The 13,678-nt window shown below is 37.9% G+C and overlaps 1 protein-coding gene across 14 annotated transcripts in view; it reads left to right on the plus strand.

Moving 5' to 3' along the window:
- tjp1a (tight junction protein 1a) overlaps positions 1-13,678 on the plus strand; it is a 209,536-nt gene that overhangs the window by 145,428 nt on the left and 50,430 nt on the right. The window contains exon 1 of one of the 14 annotated variants that reach the window (XM_057835227.1): positions 6,486-6,736. The exons of the other annotated variants lie outside the window; for them this stretch is intronic. The gene's annotated coding sequence lies outside the window, so the exon portion shown is untranslated. Of the gene's footprint in view, positions 1-6,485; positions 6,737-13,678 lie in introns of those variants that run through there. 14 annotated transcript variants of the gene reach the window in all.

The following is a 13,678-nucleotide window of genomic DNA, read 5'->3' on the forward strand; positions in this document are numbered from 1 at the left end:
AACTGAAGCTTGTCCACATAACGCCTTTTATGCAACGCATCCAGTGAGTTTACGGCATCCGAAAGCACCGGGTCTTCCATGGAATGCATTATAAATTGCTCGATCAATTGAGACCATTGATAATACAGACACAAAATGACGGACAAGGGGGCGGAACAATACAGCGATCACGTGATTTTGTGACGTCGGTGGGTAGGGTCTATACACACACTCTTTCTCAACACAGACAGTTGCCAGAAAGAAAAAAAACACACTTTACCATGGCTAGGGACACTAAACACGCTCTCGCAGCTGGTGGGAAACGTTCATGACAGTGTTTACTAACCTTTAATTTTGTATAAATGCAAAATCATATTGGAGGTATTGCCTCTTAAGCAGCCACCCTCTGCAAACATGCTTTACATGTCGGTTTACCCTCCTCTAAGCCGCGGCCGTCTGTAACTTTTCTGTAGCTGAAGTATTCCCATACCAACAATTTCGTTTTCTTCGATGGGGGAAAGAGTTCAGAGTTTCACCTCCTCCAGCCATCATGTAGCACAGCTGACTCAATGACACTGAGCAATAACCGGTAGGGGGGGGTTGAGCCTTACAGCTGCAAGCGAGGGATTTCCCCATACATATTTGGGACATAAAAAAATAGCTAATACCTCAGGGAAGGTATGAAACAATTTTTTTGCGATTTTGAAACCTTGACGTTTTCATACCACGGTATACCTTGAAACCGTTAATCGGCACGAGTCCAGTAAGGATTCAAGTTGCAAGTATTCTGCAGGGTTACTGGATGAATAAGTTGGGGGACTTAATTTCCGTGTGTTCAACACATTGTGCGGCGCATATTAGCTCGTGCGGGTGTTTTAGCGCAGTGTTCCTCAATGATTTTCTGTTACCCCCCTGGAAGACATAAATATTTCGCGCTCCCCCCCTACCCCCAATTCTCTGGCGCTACTGAAAATAGTATCATTTGTCTATAAAATTATTATAAATACACCTCTGCATAACATTCTGTCCTTTTTTATATTAAAGGAAAAAAGTCATATTAATCAACTTAGAGTAAAGTATAACTTTATTAACATTGTTTTATTTGTAACAGAAAAGACGCATCAATTTGCCTGAATCAAAAAAAAAAAAAAAAAGTTCACATCCAAACTGTAAAAATACACTGAAGGTACATTTTGAGACCATTTCATCTACTGAAAAATAAAATTAAATAAAATCAATAAATGATAATAAAATTCAAATTGATTAGCAACATTAACTCATGATGACAATATGCCAAACAACTTGACCGAGAAATAAAAAAATGAATAGAACAAAAACGACAGTGTCATTGGACAGAGGGACAGTTTTTATTTTTGCTACAGGCAGTGTCAGCTCCTTTGCAATAATTTGGGGTTATTTTACATTGAGCGTTCTAAACAGTGCTCGCTGTTTTACTGATGTAACACCTACAAAGAGGGACAATTGTTGCCAATATTCGGAACATTTTCGCTTGAAAAACAATCAAACGGCTTATCAATGAGATTGGGGTCTAATGTCTTTAAGTGACGTCTTAATTGATTTGGCTTCCCGCTGTCCGCTACAAACATTTTTAGACACAGTAAGCAGAGTGGTCCTTCCTTGTCTCCAACTGTATTAAAAGTCAAAGGCAAAAGCCAGACAGCCTGAAAATAGCGCATTCTCTACAGCCGGGGAAGACCCGGAGGTGAGGGTGGTCGTTGTGATGCTCCCAAGCCGAACATGGCGCTTCTCGGGCGGACACGTAAGAACCGGCAGCTGCGTGAGACGCGCCAGAAAACAGCGCACAGCTCTGCTATATCTTGCCATAGTGTGCAGTCTTTATTTCGGACACTACAATACTGTTATCTTTGGCTGATACGAAGTAAAAATAGTGTCTACATTTTTATCTTGAGGACATGCAGCTCTTTCTAGCCACTAGCCAGATAGTTGTAATCTGGGGGTCATAAAAAGTAAGGTCACTGTCGGTGGACTAAACTAGTTTGCACCTTTTACGAGTATTTAATACATCAGAGAACTGTGATATAAAGTTAATTATCTCAATTTATAGTATCAATATAGAAATAATTTATTTCATTATTAAATAGAAGATACCAATTCATTAGAAACTAATGAAACTTGTGCCCTACGTCCATGTCCATGGTGAAGAAATTTGAGATATGGCTGGCATTAGGTAAATTGACTGAAAAAGCAGCAAGCAAGGGATTTACGTATGTTATCTTGTTGGACAATTAAATCAAATCAAATCAAATCAAATTTATTTATATAGCCCTTTACAAAACCCGAAAGGTCCCCAAAGTGCTTTACAACAAAGACAAACATGGCACATAGTAAATAAAAGGCAGGAAAGTATTATACAATGACATTAGGAAGAAAAGAAAAGAAAAAAAGAAACGAAACATCGCATCACGATTAGTCAGACAGCAAACAAAACAATAAAACAGATAAAATCCGAAAACATTAAAAACCCTAAGGAAATAAAACCAGGCTAAACTAATCTTGGGGAAAGGCGAGTCTAAAAAGGTGTGTCTTTAAACGAGATTTAAAAAGGCCCAAATTTGTAGTGGTGCGGATCTCCGGGGGAAGACTATTCCATAACCTGGGTGCAGCAACCGCAAAAGATCGGTCTCCCCACTGTTTGAGTTTGGACCTTGGGACTTGCAAATGAAGTTGGCCGGTAGAGCGAAGAGTCCTGCCAGAGTTACGGATGGTTAAAATTTCTGATAAGTAAGAAGGAGCCTGGCCATTAATAGAATTAAAAACAAACAGTAAAAGTTTAAAATCAATTCTAAAATGGACTGGAAGCCAGTGGAGCGATGATAGCACGGGGGTAATATGTTCACGTCTAGGTGTATCTGTTAAAAATCGAGCAGCAGCATTTTGAACAAGTTGGAGACGAGAAACTGAGGACTTGGGAAGACCAACATAAAGTGCGTTGCAGTAATCCAGCCTCGAGCTTATAAAAGCGTGAATTGCTTTTTCCAAGTCGTGGCGAGTAAGAAAAGGCTTCACTTTGGCCAATTAAGAATGATTCTATTCTATCCAGGGGTGAAAGTGGTTAGAATTTCTTGCTGGAACTCCCCAAAGTGAAGGTTACCACGGAGTCACAAATGTTATTTATTAATTTTTTTTTGTTTTGTTTTTTTTTGGGGGGGGGGGTATAAAAATACTTAAATGCAAAGTAAACTGTTTTGGTCAGTTATTTCTATAACATCTATAACCCCAACCTCCATCTCCTAATTTCTATTTTCCCTCATTTCCTCACATACTACATGCCAAATCTCAATTTTAACTACTTAAGAACATAAGACATATATTGAAATTGAAGATAATAGAAACATTTACTTTTTGTTGTGTTTTTTAATAATAAAGATATAAGTAACATACATTCAGAAAAAATAAGTACAAATGACTTGTACTATGCAGAGCGAAATAGAATATATTTTGAAGATCACACAAACAAATAAATAGGTAGCCTAACACAAATTAACAAATATAAGTCCAAAGTGCACATTGACAGCTAAGATGTTCTGAACCTCCCCATCAGAGCAAATAAAATATGATAAATAAGCCACCTCAGCTCTTTCCTTGCTCTTAAAGATTTGATCCATTTTCTGTTGCATTGCCCCATTTTATTTATTTATTTGTTTGCTGGTTCAGAAAAATTGCACATCTGAACCAATCAGAGCTAACTATCTCCGGTGATTACATGTCAGTATGTCAGCCAATTGAACGGATAAATGAGTCCAGGCGTTTTGCTGTGCTGCGTGGATTCGTCAGACTCAGATAACTGCAGCAGCTGGGGAAACCTCCTTGCCGTCCACAAAATAAAATAAATAATAAATATCGGTGGAAACGGATTACCCTACACAGCACCTTATTGTGCTTGTTGTGTATGTAAATCTAATGTTGGCAGATTGTTTTCTTCTTGGAGATGAAATGCATGTGTGGCAGCTTTGTATTTTTCTTTTTTAACATAGCGTTTTGACAGTCACCGTCATATTTTCAGACTCAACAGTGTTCCTGCCCTGAACCTTATACTGGAACTGCGTTCCAGCCCTGAATCTTATACCAGAACTGCGTTCCTGACCGTTCCTGCTCACTTTCACCCCTGATTCTATCCTATTCCATTTTGACTCTGATTTCATACTCATACTGTATTTAATAGGTGCTCCAGAGTCCTAGCTGTTTTTATGCATATTACAAAAATAACAACAATAACGATAGCTTCAGTCCTGTCGTTTCATTTTTACCGCTTTGCCTCTCTTGGCAGAGAGCAATTAGTGCGGTTGAATTGGGATGACTTTGCTGCTGGATAAGCAGTTGTATATGAGATGTAAAAAGCCTTTCTATGGGTCTGGGTCAGTAGTTCTTGTCGCTCGTTTGCATTTAACATAACTGTGCTTTATATTCCGAGAAATGGTTTTGGAAATTTGTGGAGTATGTGTCTGCTATAGTATTAACTCTGTCAGTGCCATTGATGATGACAGATGTCCAATCAACCTTCTGCTGTGTATTTACATTTTATAATATAAAAATTTGTCACAAGTAAACGTCCTAGCCATTTGAACTAGGAGGGTTGATGAGTGATTGAACAAATTTTCATTCGCTGCAAGTCCTCACAGTTCAAATGGATTGGGTGTATTCCTGTCAATGGCAGCCAATGAGTTAATTGGCCTACATGCTTCACACATCTTTTCAGGCTTAGGTTTATGAAAATAGTCCTTTTAAGTGGCATGCTAAAGCTTGGGCACCCTGGTGGTCACCCAAATCTTTTCATGCCACTGTAAATATGGTCATTGTGGTTAGACCTGAGTATTTGTGTAAATTGTTCAATTGAAATAAGATGAGTTATAAAAAATGTACTTTTTTCTTCTTTTTTTTTTTCTTTTTCTATGTCATTGATTGTTTGATATCAGGAGAAATAAAGGATAAAGGTTATTTCAATATCATGTGTTATCTGTAATAAAAAGGAGATTGATTGAAATATTAATTTTTGTTGGGGGAAAGTCTGATATTTTATTTTAAGACCATATGCCCAGGATCCACTTGAGTGTAAAATAAAGCTTTTCCTCAAATATTTGCCATGCAGCTAGGATTGATTCTTCCTGAATGTGACAGTGCACTCTGTAAGAATCAGATACACAGACATGACAGTTGTCTCCCGTTTTGTATCCAACAAGCCCTCAGTCCATTCGTCCTTCTATTTATTTCCCTTCATCTGCTTTCATGAGACAGCAGCAGCAATAGTCTTCAGAGGGAAGCATGGCTCAGATTAACGTTTTAATCCAAAAGCCTGGATTATAGGTTTTGTATTTTATTTGTAGCCTTACCAGTCCAGCAGTAACTATTTGTCACACAGTTGTCATTTAGAGGTGTGTAAGTGTGTTTACTGTTTGTTCTGCTGAAGGGGGTCCTTGTGGGTTTTTTTCATAGAGATGTATGACATGAAAGTAGAGCTACTGTTTGAGACTAATTAACTCAAGCATATTAAAGCATGCCAGCACAAGGCTGCATCAGTACTTAGGCTCAGCATCAGCAGCATCATCATCGGCAGCAGCAGCATCATCAGCATCATCTTCATTGTCATCTGCCTATTGGCTATTTGGCCTCATTTACCCACCCATGTGTATGCACAGCTCTGGCTGTACTCTCATCCCCATCACAGTCACAAAAGCTTTTCTAAAAATGGCTTCTGTCCATCAAAGCTCTATATAATTCGGTTTCTGTTTTGATTATTAAACCTGCACCAAAAAAAGGCATCCTAATTAGAGAGTAAGGCCATAATAGCGTATTTCATCATAATGCACGCTGTCCTGGCCTTTCAGTCTTTGCTACTGTGTAAAGTAGTCGATGTTCAGCTTGTACAACTGTAAATGTCCAAATTAGGCCCATTTTCTTCCCATTTTCTTTTTTCATATTTCTCTTTCGTGTTACTATAAGGGATCTGCCAATACAGGAATCTGCACTGAATCTGTATATTTATTCTCCTACCCACGAAAACTCCAATACTACAACATCCAATAGTGTGGTGTATAGGTTGTGGCTTGTCAAAATGCAGAGTAGCAAGTAGGTCTTTAATAGAGATGGACCGATATGGGTTTTTCAGGACTGATACCGGTTATTAGTAGTTAGATGGGCCGATAACTGATTTTTGGAGCCGATATTCATTTGCAGTAACCTGAAAGTTCCGTATGTAGAGACGTTTGTAAGTAGAGGTACCAATGTATACTTAATCTCTACCAAATCACAACCCAGTCTCCACTATACTGTGAAAATCTCAACATCCATTTATTTTGTATGCATATGATCCAGATTGAAAAGCCTACTAGACCACCGCCTCAAAATGATGAGGCCATGAGATTAAGTAAGCTTTATAAAGAGGAATTTTGTAAGTTTTCAGTCGAGGCTGAAACAATTTCCTGCAAACAGGAAACAGTGTTTTCCTGTGGGTGCTGTGGCTGTTCTTGCTTACATCCTGCCTTAGGCTGTCAAGGAGTACAGGAACACTGATCTAATGCATTGCACTCTTGTCCCAGGCTGTAAAAGACTCCTACTCTAATGCTAGCAAACATTCAAATATGCAAATAATACTTTTGGCTGTATCACCACCATTCATGTGAATGGCAGTGATGTGGGTAATTACTTTTATTGATCTCTTTTGTATTTTTCTTACCATTTTGATTCATTCCTTTGGTTCAGCTAAGAGGATGCTGGAAAGGTGAGTATTTGAATATTTATGTATTATTCTGCTTGTACATTTCTACTGTCCTCAAATGTGTCATATATACGATTACTTTCATGTGATGGGGGAAGAAAGTTCTGGCTATTTGTCTTCAAGTTATTCAGATCAAACCGCAGTTTTGTTATTGTTGTTTTTTTTTGTTGTTGCTAGTGATGCTCTTGAAATTATATATTTTTGCTTGATTATAAAATTGATCGATATTTTTGCGGTATTTAAGATGGTGACTCTATTTCATGTGGGATTCAGAAGGGATTCGTATTTACCAAGTCTTGCATGGCTGTCACTAGCAAGTTATCATATTGTCACTAATGTTCCATTTAATTTTTGAGCATGCCCAAAATCAGTGGATTAGCCTTTGAAGAGTCTGTGTGAGTTTCATCTGTACTGGACTGTGTATCCAGGGCCAGGCAAGTCCAGGCCAAGCCTGGCTTGAACAAAGAAACCCTGTACATCAATGGGTTATTTTTTGTGCTCTTGTGCGTGCATGTGCGTATGTGCAATTGTAGTTTGATTGCTGCTCTTTGTTTCCCAGCCCCCGGCGTTGCTGGCCATAGCTCGAGTCTGACTAATATGGAAGTATAAATACACTCGGCTGCCATTAGTTTGAGCAACTTCAAGTGCACCTTTGTTTCACACTACAGTTCTCTGTCACCTAAAAGAATGCATGGTTTTGTGTTCTTTCCTGCAGAACAACATGCAGTGTTTCAAAAGCAAAATAATTACTTTTGTAAATGAGTATCTTCTCAAAATTTATTATTTTAGGTGGCAGCAAATAATTACCGTCATAATGTCAATTGCCACGTTTACATGGAGCCAAAAATTCCAATTACAATCGGAATATTTGTTCAAACCGAATAAATGTGTTCCATATAAACACCTCATTCGGAATGAACAGGCCCAAACCGAATGGAATTTCATTCCGATTCACAGGGGTGGAATATTGCTTTTCCCAAACCGATTAGAAGTAAAATTATATCATGTAAACAGGGAAGCGGAATGGTGTCTGGTTGCGTTCTTTGTGCACATGCTCCGTACTGACGTGGTGACGTCACTTTGTGACGTAAGTAACGTCACTTGCAACATGGCTTCCAAGCACAGCGCACCTAATTGGAGTCCGGCGGAAAGATTGTATTTAATTCAAACTTTAAAATAATTGAATATAATTGCTCGTTTAGACGGGCGTAAAACGAGGAACAGTGAACTATTTAAAAAAAGTTCACGAGAGGTTACACGAAGCCAGAATAGACCGGAGCGTTGACCAGATTAGAAACCGTTGGAAAACCGGCTACTACAAGGCAAAAGAGCAAAACAGCAGAAGCGGATACGACCCCACAAACACAACAAGTGGGTTAAAGTTAAAACAGCAGCACTCCGACGATCGATCTCCATGTTTTGCAACGTGACGCTTTGTTTTGATTAATCTGCGCATGTCAGACGGCAGTTGTCAAACGTCCTTTCGGAATAAAGGCAGTCACATGTAAACGCTGGATCGGAATAGATGAAGTGACATGTAAACAGCTGATCTGAAATTTCCATTCGGAATGATTTGAATCGGTATGAATAAAAGTCAGCATGTAAACGTGGCTAGTGATGGCATCAAACTAGAGCTTGAGGATTATGTGCATTTTATCGACATTGAATCTTTTAAATCTTCTTTTTAAATTGTTATTTTTTTTCCTCACGCTCGCATTTGAATGATTTGAATAACAAACCTATAAGCATGAACCTCGTGTTTCCTGGCCAGAAATGATGAGAATTTTTTTTTTTTTTTGCACTGTAGTGACCGCTAAAACAAGTACCAACGCATCACTCTCCACAGTTTTGCACGCACGTACTGTAGCCCGCGGATTGGTCGGTGGTAATAATTATATAAACAGGTGATCAGTATAGAATAAATTGGATTAAATGGTCGCGAAAAAAAAACAGAAAAAAAAAAGGAAAAGAAAACTGGCATTGGTCTCGTTATGTTCTAGTATCTCAAGACATGATTTAGCTCGTCATCGTCACCTCATCGCCATGAAAAAAGTTGTTCATCGACAAAATATTTTCATTATCGTAACCCATCACAAATTCTCATGTTTGTCAATATAATTTCTGCAACTGCTGTAAAGGTAATGACGGCTTTTATCCAGAATTCTGATTTTATGAATTTAAAGTATAAAATGTAAAAATCTCAAAGATCCAAATTTTCCCAATTCCCACATTGAAGAATTACATATGTAAAACACGTCATGCACTATATAAATCATGTTATTTACTGTGACGTGATACTGGACTTAACAATTTACCTGTAAATATGAACTGGGACGAAGAACTGAGCTTAGAAAATTAGATTATGAATACTATGTACCTATGAAAATACCCTGCATTTTACTTCGGCTATTTATTTATTTATTTATTTTTTGATGATCTTAAAAATTAAAGTTGGCAAACCTTCCCAAGAATAAGAATTTGAGAAGGGAAAGGGAAGAAATATTTTTCTTATTTATTGAGAATGTGAATTGCACCTAAGATGTCAAGTGATATATTCTTTATTTGTAACAAGTAAAAAAAAAAAAAAGTGGGGTTTGCGATATATTGCGATATTATATTGTGATATTATATTGTGATATTATATTGCGATATAATTTTTTATTTTTTTTTTTTCAAATAAATTTTTACTAGATGACTTGACCATGACCACAGTGTACAGTATTTCATCGTTTTTTGCGGTTAATAGGGACCAGAACCCACCGTGATAAGTGAAAAACCGCGAAGTAGCGCTTAACACCCCCCACACACATTTTGTGTGTGTGTGTGTGGGGGGGGGGGGTGCGTGGGTGTGTGTGTGCTAAATGTATTTATTCAGATCTAGCACTGGAAAGCGATACATATAAGACATGTTTTTCTCACTTTTTTCCCCCAAAGTATGATTTTAAAAAATGTGTATATATATATATATATATATATATATATATATTTTAATAAATGTTTTTTAAGCACTTCAAATGTAATAATTATGATCAGTTTTAAATATAACTGTCCCACTGAATCATTTTTAAACAAGAATAAAGTACTGTAGTAGAAAAATGCTTGGCTTTATTAAATGCTTCTGTTTACCTAACATGGCTGTGACTCTTGGAGTGACATGTAGAAATTACAAACTCCTCATAATCACTTATGGCATTTATTTTATATGTCTCGAACGTCTCCACATTCTCCCCCCACAGACACACACATTCATTCCAGCCCGCGCTTCCTTGCAGAAACTGTTTAACAAGTTAAACGATGGTTGACAGATAGCTGCCCGGCTTCTTTGGCCAGATCAAAGCCATCGTCAACTTTAATAAGCAAGTGCTGCAGTGACTGAGAGCTGGGAAAGGGAGTGAAAGAGGCTGTGCGAGCGAATGAAACAGAACAAAGGTTTGTGGATTGGAAAATTTTTTTTTTTAAAACTATCGCATGTCCTTGCGATGGGACTATTGCGCATGCGCACATGGTGATGTTTAAACGATATATCGTTCATGCTTAATTGGCTGTCCTATTCGTCGTCATACGGTTTCTTGTAAGGATGTCCCTGATCTGATCACGTGATCGGAAATCGGGCCGATGGAGCTATTTTTCAGAGGATTGGAATCAGGTGAAAAGGATTGGGTTTTTAATTTATTTATTTATTTTTTTTTTTTTAATTTTGTAAGGGCTAAAAAGTAACAAAATAATCCAGAAATACAATTACATTGGCAGAAAAAACAAAATAAACAGAAATATATATATTTTATACCCTACAACACTCCCGGAAAAAGTGGAAGAAGAGCCACTTCAAAAGTATGGTACTGTAACAAAGTTTTGATAAAAAATAAATAGATAAATAAATAAATAATTCTCAAAATCAGGTGACTCTGACTCAGACTCGGGTGCAAAAATATGCGATTGGGACAGCCTTAGCTTCTTGCCTAACACCACAATTTACAGTTCAAGGCCAAGGGCACCTGCCTGATCTCCATGACCTAATCACCCTGCCTGCTGTTTCTCATGTGGAGTTCCACTCAGTGAGCCTGGACAGTTAAATGTTTGAATGGGTGAACGGATGGCTGAATTTATCACAAAACACTTCAGAGAAATGGAAGTGTTTGGGAATTTTAGAGGGAGCAATGGCTAAATGGGTCAGGACCTGTTAAACAATAGCAGCATTACTGTGAGAGTTGTAGTGGCAGACAGAGGAGGGGCACTGGAGAGGGAAGGGATAGTTTTGGGGGACACCCAAGCTCTTTGCGCCAATTATGGACATAAATAACATCCACACAGAGCTTCCATGGAAATCAGGGTCAAAGGGTTAACTGTGTTTTCAATAAGATGGGGCCAACTAATGCATTGTTGCAGATGACTAAAACGATGAGATGAGTGAAAGCGCACATTTTTTAGTACCAGTTTACAGCAATTGCATTATAGGTCTTCGTTGCAAAATGTCTTGCACTTTGGGGGAAAAGTCTTTGCATAACTTAAATTCTTGTTTGTCATTTTAATCCCTTCTTCTCCTCTAAGAAAAAAATATTGTGTTTTTATTATATGCATAATCTTTGATACTGTTTGGGAATCAGATGGGCTGATAAATTAGGAATGGTTGTTCTGCGTCATTTATTTTCAGGTACATTTGGTCAGTTGTGGTCTTGAACAATTGTTGGAAAGGAATGTTTCATCCACATGCCGGGTGACTTTTTGCCTATCTTGACTCTGTTCTGTATGAACAAGCTAAATTGGCAAGGTGGTGAATATTGTACAATCTTGTTGTAGAGAGGCTTCTGTTTTGAACTCAACTTGACTACTGAATGTGCATATGTCAATATTAAAAAGTCTCTTATTTACCATCCGTTGTACACTCTCACTACATTGCAGTGCACCTAACCAGTGCTTCTCAGTTATTTTCTGTTAGCCGCCCCCCCCAACTCTCTGCCGCCACTGTAAATAGTATCATTTGTCTCAAATCATTATTACTATAAGTACACCTCTGCATAACATTGTGTGCTTTTTAATATTAAATAAAAAAGTAATAGATCAACTTACAATAAAGTAAAACTTTATTAACATTTTTTTTTGTTTGTAACAGAAAAGTCCTAAAGCGCTTCACTTTGCCTGAATTAAAAAAAAAAAAAAAAAAAAAGTCACATCCAAACTGTAACAAATACACGCAAGTTACATTTTTGACCATCTGATTATGAAAAATAAAGTTGAATGAAATCAATGAATAATAATAAATTCAAATTGATTAGCAACTCATGAGGACAATATGCCAAGCATTTTGACTGAAAAAACAAGAAAAAAGACAGTGACATTGGACAGAGGCACAGTTTTTAATTTTATTGCAGGCAGTATGAGCTCCTTTGCTACAGTGTTTTTTTTTTTTTTTTTTTTTAAGTGAGCATCTTGGTATGCCACCTTATATGATGCTAATAGTGCTTGCTCCTGTTTACTGATGTAACAGCGGGACAATTGTTGACATTATTCGGCCCGTTTTCACTGAAAAACAATCAAGCGGCTTATCAATGTGATTGGGGTCTAATGTCCTTAAGTGACGTCTTAATTGATTTGGCTTCCTGCTGTCCGCTGCAAACATTTTTGAACACAGTAATGTACACACTGTATTAAAAGTCAAAGCCAAAAGTCAAACGCTAAATAAGCTTCATCATATTTCCTCGTCTTAGCTCTTCTTTTCTCCGGTGCTCTTTGCTGTATGCTCTTGTTTGGTTAAAAAATACTGCGCACACTCTGAAAATGAGAGCGCCACTGCCACCCATTGAGCAGATGTGCAGGCACACTTTATTCTAGTACGGCAAAAAAGTATGTTACCCGAGGTTACATGTGCCTCCCCCTACATCGCTCTACGCGCCCCACTATATGGGAAGTACTGAGCTAAACAATGTTACTAAAGAAGAAGATAATGACGGTGATGATTATGGGGCTGAAGATGGTGGGTCAGATCGGTTCTGCTGCCAGGTGCTAATTAATGTTAAGAGACAATTATCCTAATGATTGGGTGGACAGATATGAGTGTATTGTTTTGAAGGCCTGATTATTGAAGTGGTTGTTATTGTGCGATCTTGTATGCATGGTGGTGTTTGTCTTTTCTTTCTCTTGCCACGTTGGACTGTGCTCAGCGTTCTGCCACAGACAGCTGTAGCCTCTCTTCCTACAGGCAGACCCAAATGACAGCAGCGGTGCTTCATCAGCCGGAAGGGAGCAATGTAGAGACTAAATTTAAGGCAAATGACGTACCGCTCACTTAAAATAATAGTTTCAGACCTAATTATTAAATTCAGAGATCAGGCAAAGGACCTCTAAAGTGTGAAAGACTGACTTTAAGTACATTAGACTAGCATGCACTCAGATATTAAATTCATTTGACACTGCAACCAAATTTTGAAAATGAGTGAAAGCAATGGATGCTTGTGTTACATCAGTTTAATCCATTTTGACAGTTGAGTAGCTAAATTACTTAATCTTTCCTTCAGCGCTTTCAAATGACCCAGCCAGCAATGATATGCGCACGTTTACTCTACTTCTCATATCTCACTCGATCTCTAGTCATGCTGTTGCCATTCATAATCTTTCACTTTGAATTGTAGGTCTCCAGTCATGCAAATAAGCAAGGCATTGCATACTTTTATATGAGGCTTTTTGCCCCTTTTGTGGGTGTCTTCTGCTGCTTTTAGACATACAAGTATTATACTGCAACATTACCGATTGTGACCCGCTACATGCTCCGATCAAGGCTTGGGGAAATGTAATGTTATTTACTCAGCATTGCTACCTTCAGACATAAGGAGATCTATTTGATTTGGGTTTGTTTTTTTGTTTTTTTGTTTTTTTTGGGGGGGGGGGGGGTTTAAACGTGTGTTTTTAAAACTCAACGACTACCTTCCATTATTAAAAATACTGAATACC

The sequence above is a fragment of the Corythoichthys intestinalis genome, chromosome 1 (assembly GCF_030265065.1).
Source record: "Corythoichthys intestinalis isolate RoL2023-P3 chromosome 1, ASM3026506v1, whole genome shotgun sequence".
In the NCBI taxonomy this organism is placed as follows: domain Eukaryota; kingdom Metazoa; phylum Chordata; class Actinopteri; order Syngnathiformes; family Syngnathidae; genus Corythoichthys; species Corythoichthys intestinalis.